This window comes from Peromyscus leucopus, chromosome 4, assembly GCF_004664715.2.
Source record: "Peromyscus leucopus breed LL Stock chromosome 4, UCI_PerLeu_2.1, whole genome shotgun sequence".
Taxonomy (NCBI): domain Eukaryota; kingdom Metazoa; phylum Chordata; class Mammalia; order Rodentia; family Cricetidae; genus Peromyscus; species Peromyscus leucopus.
This window is the reverse complement of record NC_051066.1, coordinates 56,355,027-56,378,057: the sequence shown is the minus strand read 5'-3', so window position 1 is coordinate 56,378,057 and position 23,031 is coordinate 56,355,027. Positions and strand designations below refer to the sequence as shown.

The window sequence follows — 23,031 nt, the reverse complement described above, 5'->3', positions numbered from 1 at the left end:
TAGAACCATGCAGGCTTATAAGGATAGAGAGGTGACTGTTTTTAATAATACAAAACTTGAATACAGTGCTAACATGTTCTCTCATCCTGAATGTTAAATAGGCACGGTGCAGGCCGGATGTTAGTGGAAATCAAGGTGTTTTTTTTTAAATTTTTTTTTTTATGTGTGTGTGTGTGTGTGTGTGTGTGTGTGTTTTAATTTTTGGAAATCAAGTTTGGGTTTGGAATGGCAAACAAGATAGCAGACAGGATATACCAATGGGTTACAGAGGAGGAGGAGAGCTAGTGTATCAGAGGACCAAGAGGCAGTGTGTGGAAACAGGGAGAATGGACACGTGGGAAATTATCACAGCTAGAGCTTGGAGGATGTAGGATTCAAGGAAAAGAACTGCTGCAATGGTGACACCTTTTTTCAGTGTAGGTAATCTATAAATCATGGATATTGCTAAAATCCATTCAAAAATGATAAGACTACAAAGCATTATTTCTGCTACAAATCCTCCCAAATACCCTGCATCAAATGTGTCAGGGATTAGTAACATGCCCAGCAGAAGGGAAGTTGCCTGAACAAGGCATAAGCAGGAGGAATCATTTTTGAAAGATTGTAAGTTGAACCTCATCAAGCCTAAGGTCTAGAGGCCTCAGGGTCTCTCCTGCCTGTATCTTGATTCTTATTGGAATGGAGCTGCTGCCTGGGAATAATGGCAGCTTAGAGTTTTTATGTTCAGAAAATATTATTAGATATTGATAAGGTTATGATCTTTGAATGCATGAAATAGCAGTTTGTAAATATGTCATTTTTTAAATATAGAAAATAACTATAGCATTTTAAGATCATAAAAAGTTCATTTACTTCTTAACATCTTATTATTTTGGCTCAGTGTAAATATTAATGTGTAGCCCAGTTGTAAATGTAGGGATGTTACGAACATATTACTCAAACTACCGTGTCCCTCTGTGCAGGGAGAGTAACACCAGTATCACTGGGCAGCTGCTGCCATGGATTGGAGTTTCTTATATTTTATGTATGTTTTCCTGCTTTGAAAGTAAAAAGGGGTGACAATATGTTCTTGTGATGTTCCATTATACAGATAAATACTGTTGAAAATTTTGTTAGATGTCATATATTTTAATAGCCCCACTAATATCCCACATATATTTAAATATTTCATATAGATATTTATAGTAAACGCTCATAAAAATGTAGAGGTTAAATTTTCCATAAAAGTTGTTTCCTTTTATTAAGTTTAACATTTGTCATATTTCAAGAAACAAATGTCTTTAGTATCTAAGCTAAAGAGAGCTATCATTTCTTAGGTTGTTTGAAAGCTTTGCATCAGGACCAAATGTACTCTGGTGCTAGAAACATCTTGGAAAACAAATGTCTTATGGGTCAACATTTTTTTTCCCGGAGTCATCTTGGTACTTGAGAATCTCAGGTGCTTAGAGGACTTTTGCATCCTGTTGTGTGTGGGAAATGATGTGCTCTGGAACCCAAGGGGTACAGCATGAATCCTAACAAGGAAAGCTATGGGATGCCTTTTGGATTTGAGTATTTAAAGTCCTTATTCAACACATTTACTTAGTATCCATTGTGTTTATTACTCATTGCTTCGTTTTGGGTGATATGACTATACCCAAAGTAGTACCATAGAAGTTCTCAGCCTTCTGTGTTGAAATAGATGCTGCACTTCTTAGGCTGTGTGGTTCTTTACATTAAGATATTGAGCCAGTAGTTACATATTGCTCAGCCCATAGATATGGACACCACACTAAAACCATCGGTAAAGGGATTCTTGTTTATATTCTAAACTTAGTATTGTCATTGGCTTCAAGAATAGTACCTATTCTTGAGTAAATAAAACAACGTTGGGGGTCCGTATACAAACTCAGACACTGCTATGTGGTCTGTTCTGCCTTTATAAAAGTCAAAGTAAGATTGGTGAAATGCCAACTCTGAAAATTCAAACCATGCATAGCTTTCAACTCACCGCAAATATTGCATCCTGGAAATAACCTTGTATTCCATTTCCAACTTAGAACCCTGGTCATTACCTCTGCTAGCATGCTCTTTTGTCTGCATACACTGTTGCAACATGATGCGTTGTGCATTTGATACGGATATTACCACATTGACATAAGGAGCTGCTATTATTTTAGACACCAACTGATTCCACGATAGTGTCAGATTTCTTTAGCATATGCTTATGTTTTTGTACAGATGACCCTAAGTAACATCTGCTAGTTTTGTGGTGGTATCTACTGTTTCCTTTTTAAGTTTTTGAGTTTTTCAGTTACATTTTAAATACAAATATATAATATTCCACTGTTAGTTTCAGTTTATGCTTTGTATATTGATAAAAATTAAATTGAGCCAGCATTTTTATCTCATAATTAGGAGATAGACACTACCTACACATGGTATTTTAAAAAGCCCCTTTTGTGACTGCTTTTCCAACTGTGTCATTGATTGACATTTGAAAATAAATGATCCTTGAGGATTCCTAATTCGAAACCGCAGATTACTTTCTATCACACATGACACTGTTCTGTAAACATGACAACACATATGTTTAGTAGTGATTTGGCTTTGGTTAGCTCGTATCTTGTTGGATTGCTAGTGTTTTTTAGTGTCTTTGGTGATTTGCAAGGTCAGGCAAAGGAAACGGAAGTGAAAAGGCTGGCAATTGTTGAAATCTGTTTTCACAGGCACTGGACTAGTTTGTAGATAGCAGAGGTCATTGACTGACAGCCTAGGGGCCCTTCCTTCAGGCTCTTGGCTCCAGCCTTGCTGGAGAACAGCAGGAATTCAGAACTTACACTGGCATTTCCTTTTAATCTCTGTTTTCCCCCTTGGTCCCATTTCCCTTTATCTTCTGTTTTCCTCTATTTATAGATCATATTTATTCAAAGATGGAAATATGGCATCTTTTTGTGGCATGTAAGTGAATCTAGACTATTGGTGAAATGAAAATCCCAAATTTCCTTTGAATAGTAGTATGTGCCCTTGTTTTGTTTCTTGTTTTTGTTTGTTTGCTGGAAAATGAATAGACTTTCCATCTTATTTTATTAGAGGACATTATTAGTTAAATGTGTCATCTACACTTACACACTTACCACTAAACCTGAACCTGATAAAGCACACACACATAGTGGTTATGGTCCTGTTCACAACATGTGTTAACGTGATTGGAAAAGTGCACTCTTATTTTCGGCTGATCGCCTTTCTGTTTCCGCCACTGGCCTTTTTCACATTTGGGGTATCAGCAGTGCCATCATTTACATCTCCATGTTCATTGGGTAGCCCTGGCTTCCCTAGGTCCCTATCTGCCCCTTGGGTGGTTTACATCATTAGAATAACCTTCTGTTCCATGGCTTGCCACCACTTGGCTGACATCACATTCTTTGCCTGTCTCTAGTGGCTCACCGTTGGCTGCGGTGGCGTCTGTGTGGCTTCTCATCAAAAACTCAGTTCTACTGGGCAGGGGGTGGTTGGACTAGGATCTCCACAAGAGTTGGTTTTGATGATAAGACCCAAGTGAAGCTGAGTGCCTGAGTAGCTTTTCATCTGGACCTGAAATAGGAGAGCCAGGGACTGGAGTGTCCCTTGAGAAATAGGGATCTGCTTCAGCCTTCTGTGCCTTACACTCAACCGCTTAAGTGGGCTGGTGGGAAGAATCCAAAGGGAATATCATTTTCCCAAATTGTGGTTTCGTTTGTCTCCATGTACAACTGAAGCTAGACTGAATTAGAGACGTTCCCAGTGACTCCCTGCTTCCTGAGGAGTAGACAGGGCTTATGTTCTCATATCTACTTCTTTGAACCATCTCCCCCACACAAGGTATTTGAGGAGTGAGAAGACTTGGGGACACATTCTTGGAAAGGGTTTTCAGGTGTTGTGTATCTAGAGTGGTATTTGCTGTATAAAAGACTACTTAGCTGTTTTCAATGAATCCTTCTTTCCTACACTTTGGTTAGCTTTCAACATGGTGAATCTTGTCTGTGCTGTCCATAAGGATGGGGGTAATAGGAAGCAACATATTCCCATTAAGATTGTGTAGTGCCTTATAGCTACCCTGAGCAGGTGGGCCTGTAATTATTTATTTGATGCTCTTTTAAAAATCCAATAATACCATGGGAAATAGAAGAAAAGCAAAATTAATTTGTTTAAGCATTATTTAGGAAGTCTTGTTTACATGTTCACTAGAGAAACATCAGATTTCTTCCCTTAAAGGACAGCCTTTGTTTTGTTTTTAATAAGACACACTCTTCATAATTAAAACAAAATCCTAGTGTTAAGGGATTACTGCTTTAAATAATTGGATTTCTTTCTTTTTTCTCTCTGATCCCTATGTATAAGTGAAAAAAATCTAGTTGGGACTTAGGATAATAAATATTTCCAAATTAAAGGGTCCTCGTAAGCACTGAATTTTAATAATGCTTTTTAAAGTTTATGAATGATGATATAGGAGGAAATAAGGTCAATACCTATTTTAAATTTAAAAGGCAAAGATACAAAACTTGGGTAAGAGCAGTGGAGCCATGGAAACACTTTTTAAATGGCAACATGCTTATTTTGTACTAAATTATCCATGTATCTAAAATTTATTTACTTGGTTTTACTTAATCCTTTTACCACAATATATGTATTACCTTATTACTGCTCTATTTGGTACTTTACATTTTGTATGTCAGATGTCTGGCTAGAGTCCTTTAAACTGGCAAGGGTTAGAAAGGGTTAGGGAAAATCATAATGTAAACATCAGACCATGATGATTTTAGGGGAAACATGCAGAATAAACCCCAGTCTTCTTCATTTTTCTACACCATGGAGTCTTTTTATGAGATTTGAAAGTTATTCACATATGAGCCTCTGAAGGTGGGTGCCCTAAAATTGGGGGCATACTTTGCACAAGGCAGAGTCTCTCCATCTAGGAACTCCCTCATCTTTCCTTCAGCCCTCCAATCAGGAAAGGACTGCATTTGTGGGCAAAGAAGCATGAGTTGAGGGGTCTGAGGGACTACAGTTCTAGGATGTCACTTTGGGGCTATGATGCACCTCTACAGATCCATTTAGTTGCAGGCTAGACTTGTTTAGAAACTCAGTGTAGGAGCTCTTGGATTTGGAAGCTCAGAAACTCTTGCTCTAGTAGAAGACTTTAAAAAACAAAACAAAAACCAAAAACCAAAAAAACAAAAACAACAGCCACAACAACAACAAAAAACACAGTGGAAATCTGGGTTCAAAATATCAAGGACTCAAGAGATTTCAACTTGACCCATTTGGCAAACACTGTGAGTCATATCATAAATGATACTTTCACTTCTTAAACAAGTTCTTAGTTACCTTAATCTTTGTGTCACCAGACTGTATTGCAGCCCTTGCTATCTTGATGAATTGCTACTTAAAATAATTCAGTGGCCTCTCAGTATAACTTGGATGTTAGAATCAATAATAAACTCACCATATATTTAAAGTATTTCCTCTTTGGTATTGACTGTTCTTCAGCACTCACACTGGGAGGTATTGGAACCTAGAGCAAAAGGAGGGAAATGATCGAGTTGTGTGGCTGCCATGTTTCAGTATCATGATAAAACAATGGATCACCCAGTGAAGACAATTTTGAAATGTTGTGGAATAAGAAATTAATGAGGGGAAAAGGTAAGGAAGATGGGTTACTAATTAGTTGGAGCTGCCTTAACAAAGGAGCACAGACAGGATGGTTTTAATCAGCAGACATGACTTGCTCATACTTCTAGGGCTGGAAGTCCAAGGTGTCCCAGGTTTGATTTCTAATGACATATCTTTCACAGTGGGGAAGCTGCCTTCTGGCTATGTCTTGGCATGGCCTTTCCCCTATGTCTGGAGAGAGTGAGAGCACACAAGAGATCATGTCTGTCTTCTAAGGATACCAGTTCTCCCCTGAGACTCCCCTCAGAAAAGCTAGTGGCGTCACTTCTCCCTATTCAGATACAGTCTCACTGGGTGGTGATTGGGCATTGTTGTATGAATTCCAGGCCATACAGCCATACTGGGTGAGTCTACTACAAAATTGTATTTGAATCTTCTCCAACTCTGCAAGTAACTTTTACTCCTGTGAGGTAAGGCTTATCTTGATTTTAATACAACAGCTAGCTAGTGTTACTTGCTTTAAAAGTACATAAAAATAAACAAACAAACAAAACGAGAAATAAGCATTGTTGTGGGCTCCCAAATGAAATAAAGCTAGTATTTCTCAGCATAGGCTCTGAGGACCTTGGTTATTCTGATCATTCTAAATCCAGGGCGAACATAAATCTTTTGGTTGTACAGACTAGAGAAATGGGAGGAAAAAAAAAAAACTTGAGTGCTTTTAGCATTGTCATAACTTCCCTTGTTCATGTAAATGTTTAGCAAAGTGTGAACTTCGAACTACAATGCTTTGCCTTTGATTACTAATATGATTGGTAATATCAGATACAGATTATCCTCTGGTCCCCTCTTATTCATTAGATACTTATTTTGCATTTTGGTACCAAAATCAGTATTCCCTTATCTCTAAGTCTTAGATGTAGGTTTTACCAGTAAATAATTATTTTGAATGTTACAAAATTTGTGGAGCTCCTCAATTCTAAACCTAATTCTACATAGGGCTACAAGATTCTACACCTAAACCACTAAACAGCAATGAGGGGAAGTGACCTAGGTGGACATTCTGTGTCATTCAGATCTGAGGAAGCCACATTTGAGCCCAGTCAGAATTCTGACCTACATTTTCAAAGGCAGTGCCGTGCTGTTACCTGACTCCAGTGAGCACCTGAGGGTGAAATATTAGAAAATAGTCTGCCAGTATTTTTTCCCCAGCTATATTTGATCAGAAGTGATTTCTTATGTCAGGTGGCTAACTTTGGAAGACACCCAAGTACAAGGTTCCCTAGATTCCTATATGAAATCATAGGAAAGATGAATCAGAACAAGTCGTGATACTAAAAAACAATGCAATAGCCATTTGAGAATAATCTGACAGAATAATTCAGATGACTTAATTGTATTTGAACATAGTGAAAAGTAACTGTGTCGTTTGCTCAAACCTTCTCTTAAGTAGCTGCTCTGAGTATTAAATCATTTACTCTGTTAGTCATTTCCCCTTTAACACAGACTTAGAACCTCATCCTTATCTTGGCTCTGTGAGGCTCTGGAAATACAAAGCAACAGATGTTATATGCAGCATAATTATATGTATCCTGGAAACATATCTTTATGAAGTAGAATTGGTTCTTAGGAAAACAAAAATTTGGCAAACAAAGGGCACTACCTTGCTGGTGTCAGCAATAACTACTCAGGCTAGATTATAAGAATCCTGTGTAAGCAGTAACTGCACACTGCGTGTTTTAGAGAAACAGTAAGAGTTCTTCTAAAATACACTAACCTGAGTATAGAGCAGCTCATTCATTCCCTTAAAAGACAGAGAAGAGGCCTCATTGTTTAAGTTTTACGTTGGGGAGAGTTCTTTCTACAACCTTTTAAAGACCTTTTGAGGACACCAAAGCCTAAAAGGTTGATGCTGAGGTTTGGGGATGGCCTGTGGAGATGCTGTCATTGTGCTTGGTTTTGTTTTAGGAAGTCCACCACTAAAGAATCCTATTAAACAACTGAATTCATCTCTGATCTTCTAGTACCTCAGTAACTCCTTGACTAGAGTTGTCTCGGCAGTTCTCTGGCCTTATGACATGTTCAACATAGGTGTCTGTGGCATTTGATCATTTATTTCCCTCTGATTCCAAGTCAGTGCACCCTCTCTGCCCTCTCCTGTTTAATACAACACATCCTCTTAGGTTAGTGTCACAGAAGAATTGTCTAGACATCATTTTGAGAACTACTGTGTGAACCTTTTATAACATTGGAAGATGCAAAGTTACAAAGACCCTGACCAACATTTTAGAAGTTAATTGTGTTGGTTTTAGAGTGTGAGGCTTAAATATCTCAGCTTGTCCATAGCCACAATCTATGGATCCATTCAGCATCAAGATCACCTAAATGTGGAATTGTTTGTTTTTTTCCCAGAAAATTATTTTGAAAATAAATGAAGCCTCCGGTACAGATTTTTATTATACCATAAGGCTATTCTGACATAATTGTGCCATGTGTCTTATTTTTGTGTATTTTAGATGATCAGCCTGTATTTTGTTGTTGATAATCATCTTACAGATAGGCCATCACCTGGATTCAAAATCTTAGCAACCAAGCCACCTCTGTTGCTATGACATAGTTTTCACATGTCTGAGAAGCCACGGTGATGAATAAGGAGAGTGGCACATTTTCGGGTTGGCATGCTACCTCATGTAGTATCTTAGTGCTCAGAGCAGTGGTGTCAGAGCAGCTGGGGTCCATTACCACAGTGTGAGAATGCCTTCTTCCTCAGCCAGTGTGTATTTCCAAAACAAAATCCAGGATCTACATGAAAAATCTCAAGACCATGAAACCAGATAACTGTAAGCAAATTTCAACTGTACCACATGATCATCAGTGTTTGTCTAGAAATTAGCCATTCCATCTTGGTTTGGAATAGATGCAGAACTTCCCAGTAAAGGAAACTTACAGAAACATTTTGAAATGATTGAATTTGAATAACTGTCCTGGTTAGAGTGTGTCTGTTTATGTATGTATATATGTATGTATGTATGTATGTATGCATGTATGTATATATTTATTTATTTGCTTCCTTGGTTATTTATTTATTTAGTCATCTTGACAATAAGCTAAAGTCATTTCAGAAGAGGGAACATCAATTGGGATGATTTCTTTAAATCTAGACTGGAGGATTCTTTAATAATATACTCCCAAACTCTTTCAGAGTTTATGTAAGCTAGCCATTATATTAGTAAGCAAGTTATGCAAAACATGCCAGAATAATATGGACTAACTGCCTTCCTAATCTCGAATAGACTTCTCAAACTTCCTGTGTTATGCAACAAAAACTCCACTCCTGTAACCCCCAAAGGTGCACTCTAGGGGTCAAGGATCCCTCCTTCTAGTTCTCTCACCTCAAACTACTCAGAGAATATCTAGCTTCAGCTCTTTCTTTTTCACTCCATGACTGTCAGACTCTGTGGAGTCTTGTACCGCTGTTGTTACTCAGCTCTCTTTAGTCATATTCTCACCACTGTGTTTTCTATGAAGCCACTAGATGTTACTTTAAAATTGTGCATCAGATCGCATAATCCTTCTGCTCAATGAAGGTAAAATCCCAAACCCTAAGGATAGTCTGAATACTCCTATGTCACAAACCAGCTTCTGACCTTTCTATTTGCATGTTGTATCTCCCTACCGCTTTCTCACAAGTGTCTACCACATCTTGACTCTTCAAAAATACCCCTAATGTGCTTTTTCACACAGGGCTTTTACAGCTGCTCAGTCAGGAAACCCAGGGAGCTAGCTTTGAATTAAGATGTAAATACTTGCTAATATGGTGTATGTAAGGTGTCTAACATAACTGGCCCATGACAACATCTTATAATCAAATATTAGTATTTTTGAATGAAACATTAACATTACTGAGTCTAGATTGAGGAGGGAGATCTCAGTCTGTAAAGAGTTTACAAATGTGAGGATTTCTATGATCCTTGTCTCAAGCATCTCTCAATTTTTGATCCATTATGAGTATTTCTTCTTCTAAGCCAATAATTTAAAGTTAGTTTTAAAACAGTAAACTCTAGGCCTGGGGAAGATGGCTTAGTCTGTAACGTGCATGCTGTACCAGTGTGAGGACCTGAGTTTTATCCTCAGGATCTATGTAAAATTGCTGGGCATGATGGTATATGCTTGTCATCCACACAATGGGGAAGCGGATACAGGAGAATCTCCAGAGCCTGGCCCAGTAGCCTAGTCTACATGGCAAGCCCCAGGTTCCAGGGAGAAACTGTATCTCAACAACAACAATGAAAACAAGGTGGACAGCTCCTAAAGAATGACACCCAAGGTCATCCTTTGGCCTAAACACACATATAAGCACACACAAGCACACACACACACACAAATACACACATGTACATGCACACACAATCATGCATATACATAAACAAGCATATCCACACACAAGCATATGCACACATACATAAGTATCTGCATTTATATGCAAACATGTACACCTCTAATATGTACATATAAACATGCAAATCACTTCTCACTTAAATATGGTGTTTTGTTGAAGATGGTGTGAGCAGTTTAAGGATAGCTCACCGTTATTGCAAACAAATGCAATTTAGTGGTAGTTAAGCAAGCATTTATTAATATTAGGAATATCAGAAATACTTCATGGATTTTATGTCGATGAATGACTCATGTATTATGTCTTCTAGTGCCTTGTAATGTAAGTAGTTGAACTCTCTTATTGATCTGTTATTGATTTGACATGTGACTGTAAATCACATCTGAGAGTAATTTAATCCTCACTTGACATTTTAACATTCATTTGTATCCCTTACATCAAGAAATTTACTTCTCTCTAAAGAAAATGAAGATAACAAGTTATCACAGTGATATTTGTCTTGTTTCTGCTGACAATTCACTAGAGAGAGTTAGACATGAGTAGCAATTACAATAAAAATCACTCTTCTTTCTTCAGCTGCAAAATTTTTATGTACTCCTAGAAATTATACTTTTTTCCCCTTTCTTCCAGCTTCAGGACCATAGTTGGGTTTAAATTGCTTATTTGTTTTAAGGATACATAATAAATTGTTTGCTATTTATAGTCACTTGACTTCAGTATTTGCACAGTATTTTTTTTTCAGAACACTTTAAGCATCTTAAGAGAGGCAGAAGAGTAGAAATCCTATTATAATTTTGCTGTATTTTTGAGGATGACTCCTGATCTACTGGCGAAAGTCCCTCTTCAAGCAGAAGTTATCTTTTCTTTGCTCTCTCAAAGACTAGCTAGAGTGGATACAGTTTTATCTATCTATCTATCTGTCTGTCTATCTATCGGCTATTTATTTATTTTTGCAACTTTATTTCTTGTTTAATATTATGGGAGAGCACTTTGTTTGTGGGAGATATAAACAAACATTAGTGTAGTGATACTAGGATTGTATAAGAAAATAAAACCAAACAGTAAATATAAGAGGCAAGTCAGCCTGCAGGTTCTAATGTGAGGTCAGTATTTTGAAAGCATTATTTTTGATTGCAGTGGCTTATATTTAGTAGTGTTCTTGTTAGTGAAATGAAAGCCTCTTCAGCCCCACAGGCACAGGTGGGCATCTTGGTAGCAAGCCCCATGTGGTGTGACACATGGCACAACCCCACATGGGGGAAAGAGCATGCAGCTTGAGCTAGGAGTCATTTTATGGCTACTTTACTGTAGATTTGTGGTTTTCCTTTTTGTCTTTTTCATAGAAAAACCATTATCCAAGACAGTTAAATAATATAGCACTTACACATTTTACTGTTTATTATTATTTCTTTAAAGTAGTCAAGACTTGAGTCCTAGAACCTATTTAGAAAACAAGAGTTCCCCCACCTGCCCCTTGCTATCTATATAAATGATATTTTTGACTCTGTCCTTTATAATGTTGGCACCCTGTGCATATTAGATGTAATCAGGGCTGAAGGGAAACTTGAATCCATCTGGAAGCAATAAACTTTTCTAAAAGACTGCACAGTGTTATTTAATCCTGTGACTTCTCACTGTGAGTGAAATTAAGGTTTGATGCAGTTGTGTCACATCGTATTGATATCAAATTTATCTTTCTAAAAAAACTGACAGCAGTATTACAGCCCAGAGGAGAAGATGGCTGGCTGAAACCCTATCAGCCATTTTATGTTCATCACTTGCTGCATAGCCCAGCCAAACAGGTACCAAAAAATTATGTGATCTAGAGTATTTACTTTCTTTAAACAATTTCACATTATCAAGCAATACTCTCTTGCTTCTATCTTTAGTGTCAGCCTCTTGTGCTGTGTGGTAGAGATTATATAAAAGAAAGTAGAAAAAAACTATCTTAAAGCTGTTTTAATGAAATACATTGTATAAATATCATGCATGTAGGATTAATTTAAAAACATCAAACTTGTTTTTAGTGCTAGACTATTTAAATTCGTTAAGCACTTTTCAAAGAAAAAAAAAACTGACCTCTAGTTTCATTCTGAAATGACCTTTAAAATGTAATTTTATTTCAAATGTGAGGGTAGCAGGTAACGTGTTTATGTAGGTAAGAGTCTAGATTATACCAATTTACTAATAAATAAAATAAATAAAAATAAGCTTAACATGTAAAGCTTATTTTAAAGTTTTTATTAACATATATTTACTTCATTAAATTTTTTTTTTTTCTAGGCTGAAACTGAAAATAATTCAGTGTTGGTGAATTTGACTATATTTTATAATTTTCTGATATTTTTCTTCCTTAATAAATCATTCATATTATATTTTCCTGACTTTTTTTAATGTCAGAAACAAATCAAAACTCAAATATGCTTGTCATTGATAAGCTTTTAATGGTAGAAATGAAACAAAATCTCATATCATGAAAATGCTTAGCATATCAAAAATAAACATGAACTTTGTCTTGAATATTAAGTTGGATTAAAAATAACATGATAAGCTATAATTCAATTACTTCTCCCTTGCCTTTGTTTCCATAAATCTTAGGCTTGCATATACTAATCAGATAGTAAATAAATGTTTATAAATATTTTATATGATCATGGATTATGTGAATTTAATGTTTGCTTTGGATGTTCAATGTATGTGGCTCCTGGGAATCTCTCTTTAATGTTCCTTCATCCTTCCTCTCTTCTTCCACCTTAGCCACACAGTGGTCCATTCACCCACAGTTTTGCCTTGGTATTAGTGAGAGGGGCTCCTAGCAAGTCTCAGGAGGCTGCTCATGCCTCTTTTCTAGCCTTTAACTCCTGGTCAGGATTTTGGCATCCTGCTCCTGGTTACTTTGGTCCGTAGATGAATAGCACTGTGGTTCTAAGTCCTGTCCTCTAGATAAAAATTACTTCTTCTATCTCTCCAGCAATGGGTCTGCTGCCTTCTAACAACTCAGATCTGCTTGGGAGGAGTCAAGTTGTCCAGAAGTGAATATCTAGCTATTCTGATAATTTCATAGGCTCAAGTGAGAGTCTTAAGAGTGAAACTACATGGAAGTGGATATATCGAGTCTTTCAGTGTTTTTAACTAGCAGGGCTTTTGGATAAAGTAAAAGGGTCTATGATGGCCTCACTGTGAGTTCTGTAAGTCCCAGGGACAACTAGCTTGTACTGGTATCACAGTGGTTGACATGAATGTTGCAGTTGAAAGCAAAGAAGGTATGACTAGCCTTGAGGTCTTCTAGAAGGAGGAAGAGTGAGTTGGCTTGGACTGTGGAATGGAAGTGTCTTGACTAAGTGCCAATCCCACGTTTAGACTCCCTTCCTCAGAATCCATTATAGTTTAAATGTAAAATGTACCCATGGGCACATGTGTTTCAACACTTGGTTCCCAGGTGGAGACACTGAGGAGGTTGTGGAACCTTCAGGAAGTGGGGCCTAATTGGAGGAAGTAGGTCACTGGAGGGCAGTGGGGTAGATGGCTTTATGGTATAACCCAGGTGACTTCTGTCTAGATGATCTCTTTGCTGCTTCCTGACTACGGATCTGAAGTAGCCAATGCGTGACATACCCCCATGTCTTCCTGTCGCAGTGGACTGTGTTCTCCACAATGTGAGTCGGAACAACTCCTACTTCCTTTGATTTGATTCTATCAAGCATCAAGTCACAGTGTTGAGAAAGTAGCTAATACACAACCTAACAGAAGACATTATCCTTGTTGTCCCAGGTCCCGGTCTAGCGAGTTGAAGGGCAAAAACACAAGGAACTTTATTCTCAAATAGAGGGTTGCCTATAAGTTCCAAGTACAAAAATAATAGCACTTTAATATAGAAAAGAAGCATGTGGAATTCATAAGTGTCCAACTATATAAAATCAAAGGATAAAGCATTTGTGTTTGCCTTAAACTGCTATATTCTAATTTAGCTATAACTATGGCATAAGTTTGGAATCATTTGATTAATATGAAAAACAAGTACAGAAAATGAGTGGAATGCTACCAGTAACTTCTGGTGTGTGACTTTTGACTATTTCTAGACTGTAGAATTTAGAAGGATTCAACAATGAAGGATATTCCTGGAAATAATGGGGTAATGGGCTCTGAGAGTTGGTTAATGTTTGAAGAGATAAGATTCAAGAAGGCCTTCCATTTGCCAGGAAATGAAGGAGCAAAGGTTCGGAGGTGGACATGTGCATAGTGGGATTAGATTCATTTGATTGCTAATACTGCACTTACAATCAGCATTTATTGAGAGACTGACCTATTTTTGAAGCACCGAGTGAAGTGCTAGGACACAGAAAGTATAGATGGGGATAGGCATGGACATGCTAGCAGAGTGAGTTCTCTTGGGGCTCACAGAAGATCCGTCTGGTGGGATATCAGTTACCAGCATGTACAACTTGATTAACATATATGAACTGATAAGGCCAAAGAATTAGCTTGATTATGAGATTTTAGTGAATCTATTAATTTTATATCTTCTGTTAGCGTCATTTGTAGAACCCTCCACCCTTGGATTTATCAGTGTTTCCATTAAGGGAGAGGTATAAAAGTGACATAGGAATGAGTACAAGTAGACAGACAGGAAGACAATAAGGTAAGCAATAAATGGTCCCAGCAGAAGTGGCACCTGAGTGTCCTTCCTGTAGTAATGACAAAGCCTGATCATGTTGCATAAAGTCATGCTATAAATTGGAAGTGTTATTATAGTTCACCAGATTCTATATATAAAATACATAGAAACCCATTCAATCAACAAATAATAACAATGAAATTATAGCTGTTTGATACAGAGTGGCAAGAGATCGAAGCATATAGTTTAGATCGTGTCCTTTTAACACATATCAAAGGTTCCCAAAATTTGATTTGGGGCTAAGCTAAATTATTGAAAACCACCAAGAGATGTTATTTATATAAGTTAAATTCACTTATTTTTGTTGTGTTAAAATTAAAGACATTTTAAAATACGAATGAACGGTCTGCAGCGATAGCTGAGCAGTGGAGTGCTTGCCTGACACATAGAAGTCCCTAGATTGGACCCTCAACATCACAGGAAAGAATATATGACAGTAGTAAGCCTACTACATGTTAATATAAATAACACACTTATTTACCTATTTAAGACAGTTTTGGGAATCTCTTTAACATCTGGTGGAATAAGAAATGCATTGGCTTCTCCCTTTACTGCTTCAGTCTATTGCGAATATTTGTTTTAGTTGATGTGTATAGGAAAATCCAGCTTCACTCAGGTGTAAGAAAGGAAAGCACTATATTCCCTGTAACCATCATTCTGAAACCGTAGCAAAACACAGCCTGCATGGAACTGGACTAGGCCCTCTGCATAAGTAAAACAGTTGTATAGCTTAGTCTGTTTAAGGAGCCCCCAGCAGTGGGAACAGGATCTATCTCTGGTGCATAAACTGGCTTTTTGGAGCCCATTACCTATAGTGGGACACCTTGCAGAGCCTTGATGCAGCAGGAGGGGCTTGGACCTGACTTAACTGAATGTACCAGGCTTTGCTGACTCCCCATGGGAGGCCTTACCTGTTTGGAGGAGGGGATGGGGGATGGGGAGGAGTAGGAGGAGGGATGAGAGGTGGAATCTGTGGTTGGTATGTAAAATAAATAAACAAATTCTTAATTAAAAAAAAAAACATTAAGTGCTGGTTCCTTAAAGGTGAGTTACCATGTAGAATCTGAGCGATTTCAATTCATTTATCTCATTCTGCTGTTTGAACACATCAATTATTCATACACGATTTTTATAAAATGACCATTTGGAAAACTGGGCTCCTGTGTTATGGTTTTAGATTTTATTTTATTGTAGATTACTTTTTAAAAGTCAGATGTACTAATAATCCTTGCCAGCCTCTCCAGAAAATTTCATTAAGATGGGAAGCTGTAAGCCCACTGCAGAACATATACCTTTTAGAAAACTTGAGATAAACTTTATATCAAGAAATAGCTTTAGCATAGATTGTGTGGGACTGGAGTCATAGCCTCACAATCTTGTATTTTATTATAGACAGTGCTTTCCATTGTTTTCTATGGCTTGCTTTGTTCATTTTCCAGAGAATACTGGGCAAAAATAGCTATGTCCAAATGCCATCAGCCTTCCTGGTCAGACGGTCTTTTGCTCAGGCTGGCCTTTAACTCTTGTAGCCAAGGATAACCTTTAATTTCTGATCTCCTGCCTCTGCCTCCACCTCCTGGGTGTTGGGATTACATGTGTGTACTATGAACCTTGATTATGTGTTGCTGTGGCCAAACCCAGGGAGGGCTTCATGCATGCTAAGCAAGCATTCTACTCACTGAGATACATTCCCAGTCAGCTGGTCTCGTATGTAGAGATGGCATTTCATGATAAATGGGAAGGTCAGCAGCATCTCAAGTGGTATCTGTGCTTTTCTGGAGAGGACCATCACTTTTGTTCATGGCAGCGGTGCTTTATGTATACCTGGCACATGATTTAAAAATTAATAAATAGCTTTCTTTCCTCATCAAGAACCACCAGTGGAGAATGCGGGTGTTTATTAGTCACATTGAATGGTCTTGTCTGCAGTCTTGCCCAAAGCAGGCATTTAACCACTATTGGTTTTTCATCGCAAGTATAGATGCCAACATGGCAGACAATGGAGAACTACCATCTTTAACAGAACAGAAATTCTCTTGCACCTGTGCATCCTGTAAGTCTAAGCACCTCAAATATGTCTCTTATGAAAAGTCAAGAAAAATGAAATATTCTCGTGTTGCAGAGATTTAGAGGAAACTGATCTCAGAACTGGCCAAGGTATCTGTAACATGAATATACTTTATATCAAGAAATAGCTTTAGCATAGAAGATTGTGTGGGACTGGGAGTCATAGCCTATTTTTTTTTTTTTACCAATGCTATATTTTCTAATGCCATTTTTGTGATAATTATGATTAAATATAGACTGTGTTTTTAATTATTTCACTTCTAACATTGTGGGCATTGTTCTCAATAAAGAATTGGCATTTTTATCTGTATTTTAAAACCCAAGCAACAGAAGAATATTTAAATTTTCTTGATTTTTCATTAGTTCATTGTGAACTTGATGCAAAAATGTCTTTACAGCCTCAAATGTTTATAATCTTAAGAGACATATTTGAGGTGCTTACACTTGACAGAAATAAATAATTGGAAGAAACCCACAAGCAGGAAAATAATCATTAATATTAAATTTGATCTAGTAAAAATGTGAGATTAGTAGTGGATTGGAAATTTTCTGTTTTCTCTCAAAATAAGATGAAAGTTTCCTAATCTTCTACTAGACAAGAATGTTGGTTCTCCATAGCTTTGTTTTGCTATGCCTGTGTGTTTAGGTGTTTGAGCATCTCTGCTAACAAATGCTTTGCCACATTCTCCAATAGAGCAATGCATTGAGGCGGGTTTTCTGTCAACTACAGGATCGGCCCTATTTGTCTAAACCCTAGTTTAACCTGATTATTAACAATTACATTGTGTTTTCTTCTTACAATTAGAGTGTATTCAAATTTATTGGTCCCTTGCTTCACAGATTTATCTCAGTATGTGGTGTATTCAAACAGAATTTTGTATTTTTAATTAGGGGATTAGATAAGTAATTCTGAAGAGCCAAAAAAAAAAAAAAAAAAAAAAAAAAAAAGAAAAAGAAAAAGGAAAAAAAAAACCTGTTAGGCGTCACGTTGCCTAACCATCTAATACACTGTGTGTGTGTGTCCAGGGTGTTGTGTGGGAGCCATCTATGCAGCAGGCTGGCTGGCTTTTTTTTTTTTTTTCCAGACAGTGTTTTAAAAAGTGGACATGTGCGGGAACTATGAGCACAATTAGCACCAGGCAGATAAACCCAGCCTTAATCCTGTTTACGGTCCGCATCAGGCAGATGTGCCAAGATTGATGCAGACAAGCCCTGGGCTTACAGTCATATTTTTAAAAGTGCCACTCACTGTCCTATTTTTGTTAAACCTTTGCTCAATATCCTTAAGTATCATTGGCTTTGCTCTCCTTATTCACCCCTGTAACCCACTTTGAGCAGGTCCTGCTTTGCTCTCCTGGTGACAGGGTAACCTGCCAGGAAAGGTTATCTTTATTCCCTGTAATTAAATTGGCTCCCCCTCCCCCTCAGAAGATACAATAGGAAGTGGGTACTGAATTAAATAAATAGCGTGCTATCCAATAGACGCATACTTAAATCCCTTGCAAGAACAGATGGTCCCAGTATCTCTGTAAGTAATGTGAGAGGACAGTTAGTGTTCTGAAGCGACTAGCAACAACCAATATGATCCTAACGAGCCAATAGATTTCAAATAATAAGCCACATGCCACCAAGCAGAGCTGTACATGGTGTGAGGAGCTAACATTAGCAGCCTGAAAGCAGTGTCTCCGTAGATCGTTTCCGTATTTGTATCTCCTGATGTCAAACATGAATTATAAATAAAGTATAACTCCAGAGTTTTCCCCAACAAAGGTACCATGTATCCTTAAGGTGGGAGTAAAGCCGTATTTAAAACACATGCCAAGCAACCAGTGCTGCTTCTGCTTTTACTTTGAGCTCTTCTTTACAGTCCGGTTGTGTCAGGTTGTTCATGGAAATATGGCTTTCACGTGTCATTATGAAAACATTTGCTTTCCTTGTGTCAGAAATTGATACTGTCCCAGGAGTGGCCAGTGTGAAGCAGCCCATCCCCTCAGGAGAAGGAAACCCAAGTAGAGATTTAAGATCTAACCCTTTTGTTCAGCACTTAAAATAGCTTCCTCGTTTTCAAAAGCCCTTTTCTGATTCATTTGTAGAATAAAAGGAATCCAAGTCATTCTTAAAATAATCCTTACAGAGATGCAGACAGGTAGTCATTCTTCATAGAATTGCCACTTCTTTTTACAACATTGTTTTCTTTTCTTCTGTTTACTCACATGTGTTATAAATAATTTGTATAACCCGAGAGTGTCCAGAGGGTGTCCTGGAGTGGAGGTTGAGGAGAAATAATGAGCTAAGATTTTCAGTTTATCCCATCAGATAGTCTCCAGAACCTTTAGCCTTTCCTAAGGCTAGCCCGAGGGCTTTCCACAGGGAAGTGGGGGAGACCTTCATTAACCTCACATCTAGGAGGCTGGTGTTCTGTCTTCCAGAGCCAGCAGATCTCTTGCTTATAGCTTACAAACTTCAACAAATAAAAAGGTACAGCTAAGCACCACCTACCTTGATGATAAAACATTTAGGCCGAAGCCTTTAAGATAAAAACATTTAAAAGCCAAGTGAACGGAATTCAAATATGCATTTTTGGACCCCTGTCTAATCAAAATGCTAAATTGTACTTGTGCTACAGTCTTCTGCTATGTTAATGTGTTTCATGAAACCCACATTCTATTATTGCACATTGAAGTTGTTTCCAGGTTTTATCTGAACAAGGAGTGGGTGAGCTTTCTTTTACTTCAGTTGTGGTCACTGTTCATTCTCTTGGGATAAACTCTGAAAAATAAATTCCTGAATCAAAACCATGCATACAAAAGCATTTTCCCTCCCTCCTTCTCTTCCTTTCTTCCTTCAGGGTGTATGTGTGAGGGTGTCAGGTGGAGGTCAGAGGACAATTTTCAGGACTTGCTCAGAATTTGTTGTCAGCCTTGGTGGCAAGCCTCTTTCCCCACTGAGCCATCATGCCTCCAATATTTTCCTTTCTACACGTAAAATTACGTGTGCTGCTGTTTACTGAAAGGCAAAGCTAATGAAGATTTACAAGAAAAACTCAATCTCATGTTCCCGATCTTATCTCTCTTAGATGGTAACTGGTGTTAGCTGTTTTCTGTGGCTATTTCTTGGGTTCTTTCTGAGTATTATGTTATCGGGATCAACACCCCCCTACACACACACACACACACACACACACACACACACACACACACACACACACAACTGTGTAATTTGCTTTTATTGCAAGCATTCATTCTTCTTAGTGTCAATGTCTTTCTTGATGGGGACACACCAATGACACTCGTTCAATTAAGAGCTACAGAAGGCAGCCATGATTTAATCTACCATCCTCCAACAGAAGGGCACTACCGTGGCCTCAGATAGTTTTGCTATTATGAATACTGCTGCAATTAACATTTGGAAATCTTTTGATACATACTCCCGACATGTCCCCCCACAGCTACCCATTTGCGCATTCTCGCCAGCACCAAGGCTGCTTCCTTTTAGTTATACCATCACCCAGCCTTATTTTTGATCCCATGCCAATCTAAAAGGCACAGAGTGGTGTCTTGTTGTTTAAATTTGCATTTCTTTGATTACTAATTAGGTTGAACTTTTTCATATGTTTGTTGGTCGATTTGCATTCCTTCTTTTGTGGAATGCCTGCTTGAGTCTTTTATGTACTTTTCCATGAAAGTATTGCAAATGACTCTCTTTGGCCTTTGCTCTCTTCCGGATTTTTCTTTATGAATCTTTAGGAATTTAAAATGATTAAATAATTCTTGGGCCGGCTAACTTGATCTCTCTGTCTGACTGTCTTGGTATTCTTGACACATTTCAAACTTAGGTTATATAAATTTCTGATCTAGAAATATTGCTGTAATTTATGAGATAGGGCTTTGTCTCTTCAAATGATTAATTAGCTCTCAACCACCCTTCACTCATTTCCACTTAGTTTAGATCCCACCATTGTCACATTAGTGAATTTTCAAATGCACAGACATATTTTTCTGATCCACTTGTTTCTGTTTCTAGAATTGAAATTATTGCAATTTTGCAAATTATACCTGGCAGGGCAGGCAATTGTCTTCATTGTTTGTAGAACCCTTTTCTAGGTAATGCAGTCCAAGAGAACTTGCAAATCATTTGAATTGGTTCCTTGCTCACTGAAACATAAAAATTTCTGTTGAGATTTTAGTTAAAGTTGTATAACAAATATTCTTGAAGTGAGATTGTAAACCTGCAAGATTGGAACTTAAAGTATCTCCATTTATTCAGTTTGTCTTTCAGTAAATTTTGAATGGCTTTCCTCCTTCATTCAGTTCTGGCATCAATTGTTGCTAACTTATTCAAAGATATAATATGCTAATTTGTATGGGATTTTATTTTCCTATTATGTCTTCTTGGATATAGACATATTTGTCTGCATTTTTCATTAGGTCTAATGACTAAGTTGATTCTTTGGAATCTTATAAATACATTATGCTATAGCCTATAATTACAGTTTGAGTTCTCCCTCTGCCTCCACCATCAATTAAGTCTTTTATTTCCTAAGCAGTTAACCAGAATGTCTGGATAACTAGGAGTAGCAAATGTGATGATAAGCATTTGGATTTGTGTACTTTAAGGTGTCTTAGTTTTAATTTCCCAAACAGTCAATGCAGATACAAACAGCCTACAGAAATGAAAGTTATGCAAGGTCCTTTGATCTTTTATATGTGAAAATCCATCCTAAGACTGGTAGTTTGAGAAGTCTGTACTAGAGAAAAGTCTAGCAGAGTGAGAGTGGTTATTTGATGGGTGTCTATAGGAAAGGTGTGTGTGTGTGTGTGTGTGTGTGTGTGTGTGTGTGTGTGTGTGTGTGTGAATGACTCACTTGTAAAGGCATTTGGGTCAAACAGGTTCACTCTATTGATCAGTTTGGGTGGTGACTGTCGTAATATGGTTGTCTTATTTCCTATGACATACAATGTCTGGATGCTCAGAGAAAAGGCCATGGAACTGATACTGTGAGAGTGTTGATTCTTAAGTCACTGACAGATTAGAGCACTACATTGCAGCCAGGCCTGAAACCTGAGCTTTCTGAGAGTGACAGGTTTGAAATATGGACTTTGGGTCTGCCTGATCCTCCTGCTGCCTAATCATGGAGAAAAGAGATTTTTCTTCTCCTCTTTCTCCTCTTTTTTTTTTTTCCAGGAGCTTCCATGTGCTCAGTGGGCAGTCAGGCTATACTTTATTGGGTGGTTAGGAGAAGAGGCCACAGTCCTTGATGAAACTTGCAAGGAAGTCTTGGCAATCAAAGTTGCAGAGTACACCTTCACTGGAAAGTTTCTTTCCAGGCTTCAGGAACTCCTGACACTGCTGAAAGAGTCTTTCTCTGCCTTTGGCTGCTCCAGAACTCCTGCCCTTCCTTTGTGTTAGCACTCCTCATGTTGGCTCTTATCCTGAACCATACATGCACACACAACTGTGCTTCTTTGTATACATTATCACGTGGCTCGTGGCTTACCGGTACCTTACCTACATCTTGCTTTTTATGGCATTAGCTGGCAGCATCTCTCTGCCTCAGCCTTCCTGTTCCCACAGTTCTCTTCTCTCCTTGTCCTGCCTATACTTCCTGCCTGGCTACTGGCCAATCAGTGTTTTATTTATTAACCAATCAGAGCAAAACACTTAACATACAGAACATCCCACAGCACCAGTCTCTACTACTCTTTACAGTCAGACACAGAGGTTTAGTTTCAAAGTATAATCACTTCTGTAAGTGTAAGCTTTATAAAAAAAGCTCCTTTACCACAATTATTTTCTGACGCATAGTCAGAGACAAACATAAAAATTCCATGCCATGATTTTTAAAGTATCTTTTTAAAATGTATATATTTTTTTTTTTTTTTTTTTTTTTTTTTTTTTTTTCGAGACAGGGTTTCTCTGTGTAGCTTTGCGCCTTTCCTGGAACTCACTTGGTAGCCCAGGCTGGCCTCGAACTCACAGAGATTCGCCTGCCTCTGCCTCCCGAGTGCTAGGATTAAAGGCTTGCGCCACCACCGCCCGGCTTTAATTTTTAAAAAAATATTATTTTTATTTTATGTGTATGAATGTTTTTGCCTGCATATATATATATACATATATATAGGATCCCCATGTATGCCTGACCCCCATAGAAGCCAGAACAGGGTATAGGAGCTCCTGGAACTGGAGCTAAGGAGTCGTAAAGAGTCGTGAAGGCTCTATAAGAACAAAGACTGTCAGTTTCTGAGACATGTCCCCAACCCCA

General features: G+C 37.9%; 1 protein-coding gene across 1 annotated transcript in view; it reads left to right on the top strand.

Moving 5' to 3' along the window:
• Positions 1 to 23,031, top strand: part of Cerkl (ceramide kinase like) — a 96,252-nt gene that overhangs the window by 8,528 nt on the left and 64,693 nt on the right. The gene's annotated exons all lie outside the window — the stretch shown is intronic.